The sequence below is a fragment of the Gossypium arboreum genome, chromosome 8 (genome assembly GCF_025698485.1).
Source record: "Gossypium arboreum isolate Shixiya-1 chromosome 8, ASM2569848v2, whole genome shotgun sequence".
Classification (NCBI taxonomy): Eukaryota; Viridiplantae; Streptophyta; class Magnoliopsida; order Malvales; family Malvaceae; genus Gossypium; species Gossypium arboreum.
This window is the reverse complement of record NC_069077.1, coordinates 19,195,438-19,197,844: the sequence shown is the minus strand read 5'-3', so window position 1 is coordinate 19,197,844 and position 2,407 is coordinate 19,195,438. Positions and strand designations below refer to the sequence as shown.

Genomic DNA, 2,407 nt, shown 5'->3' with positions numbered 1-2,407 from the left:
ATTTTATGGATGATTTCTCCTTAGATTTGGTGAATTCGATGCTCCTAATACTTTAGTTTCATGTTTTACACTTAGGTGAGCATAGAAGAGTAAAAGGACCGAAAAACGGGCCAAAAATAGAGAAAAATAGGCCAACATGGGAAATCAACACGGCCTGGACGTTCTCACACGGCCGTGTCCCTTTGGCAGGATTGAAGCATGACTTACACGGGTAGACTACACGCCCGTGCCTGTTCAACAGCCTTGACCACTGGCTGGAGTAATCACACACAGGCGTGTCCCTGCCGAGCCCAAGTATAACCCTATTCAAAAAAAGCCAATTTTGGGGGCTTTTAAGCATTCTAAAGCCTATTTAAACACCTGAGTAGGCACTTAAGGGGGGGGGGGACAGAGAGTAGGAAGCAGAGAATTACTCAAGGAAAGCCGATTGATCCATCTCAGAAGCCGGATTCATCATCAAGATGAAGATCTCCCTTCAAGTTCCTTCAGGAGTTTTGGGTTTTCTTATGTTTTGTTATCTTTATGCTTTTGAGATGTTTTCTTTCATAAGTATAAACTAAACCCCCTAAATACCTAAGGGGAATGAAACCTAAGACAGATCTTGTTATTATTATCTGAATTGTATGATAAATATTTGACTTGTTCTTAATTATGTGTTCTTAATTCTTGTTTTGATATTCCAGGATATTGATTCAAGTTAAGCTCTTATTCAGAGGAGGAATAGACCCTGCCTAAGAGTAAATTTGTCATAATTAAGCAGAGTTGATTGCACGCCTAGAGATAGGGTGATAAGATTTTTCCGAATTAGGGTGAAACCTAATAAGGGAATCTATAGATCGAGTTAATGCAATTCTAGGGTGTTAATTAGAAAGAGATTTCAATTATTCAACCTAGGGTTAGACGTTATTAGTCTCGAGAGAGATAATAATATAACTTAGGGATTCCTACGGATCAAGACAAATGAATAAATCGTCTGATTCAGAGTCAAATAACAAGTGAAGTCTAGGTGGATTTTTCCTTAGGTATTGTCTTAATCAATCGAATTTTTCCAAAAGTATTTTCCCAAATTTTTGTGCATTCTTAGTTTAGTAATTAGTTTAGATAACCAAACCTCTTACTTTTTAGGCTAGATAATAAAAAGGAAGTAAATACTAGTACTCGTGGTTCCTTTGGGTTCAACAATTCGGTCTTGCTGAACTATACTACCGTTCGATAGGTACACTTTCCTTAATCATGATAATAAGTTAGTCTCAAGAACAATCCATTCATAAATCTTTAAAACCTGTCACGAATATCACGTATCAAGTTTTTGGCGCCATTGCCGGGGAACTAGGATATTAGGAACACTTGATTTTTATTACTTTAGCCATTTTACTTTTATTGCAATTTAAATTTTTATTTTATTTTTTAATTTTTCATTTATTTTCTTCTGACAAGTTTTTCTAGTTTATGACCAGAAGAAACCCGTCAGGACCATTACTTTTTGACGGTGAGATCGACCGCATAGTTTGTAAAAACCGAAGAGAAAGAAGGCGACGCCTAAGATACACAGAGGACGAGCAAGAGGATGACACTTCAACCATAACCGTAGAGATGGTCGAAAACCAAGAAAATTCGCTACCTCCTGCGATTGCTGCTGATCCAGTAAATCAGAATCCTGCTCCACGTACTCTGTATGATTATGCTAAACCTAATCTAACAGGAACTGAATTGATCATAGTTAGGCCTCCTGTTGCTGCAAATAATTTTCAACTGAAACCTAACACCATTCAAATGATCCAACAGTTTGTTCAGTTTGATGGTTTGCAGAACGAGGATCCCAACGCTCACTTGGCAAATTTCTTAGAGTTTTGAGACACTTTTAAAATTAATGACGTTTCTAATGACGCCATTCGCCTTCGGTTGTTTCCTTTTTTGTTGAAGAATAAGGTTAAACAGTGGTTGAACTCATTACCACAAAGATCAATCACTACTTGGGAACAGATGACCGAAAATTTTTATTAAAATATTTTCCGCCGGCTAAAACAGCCAAATTACGTAATGATATCTCCTTTTTTGTGTAGATGGATTTAGAAACACTCTACGATGCATGGGAGAGATACAAGGACCTTTCGCAAAGATGCCCTCACCATGGGTTACCACTCTGGCTATAGGTCCAAACGTTTCACAATGGCCTGAACCCTTCGACTCGGCAGATAATTGACACAGCTGCTGGTGGAACTATCAATAATAAGACACCTGAGGGGGCTTATGAATTTATTGAGGAGATGTCACTGAATGACTATCAGTGTCAAGTTATGAGGACAAAGCCGAAAAAAGCAGCCGGTGTTTTCAACCTCGATGCGGTTACTATACTATCTAACCAAGTAGAACTCTCAAATAAAAAGATTGAGGGTTTGTGTAGTTT

General features: G+C 38.0%; 1 non-coding gene across 1 annotated transcript; it reads right to left on the bottom strand.

Annotated features, from left to right (window-relative positions):
- Positions 1-2,030: 2,030 nt before the first annotated feature.
- LOC128280331 (small nucleolar RNA R71) lies at positions 2,031-2,137 on the bottom strand. Its single transcript, XR_008270511.1, has one exon. It is a non-coding gene; the product is annotated as a small nucleolar RNA R71 (small nucleolar RNA).
- Positions 2,138-2,407: the final 270 nt, after the last annotated feature.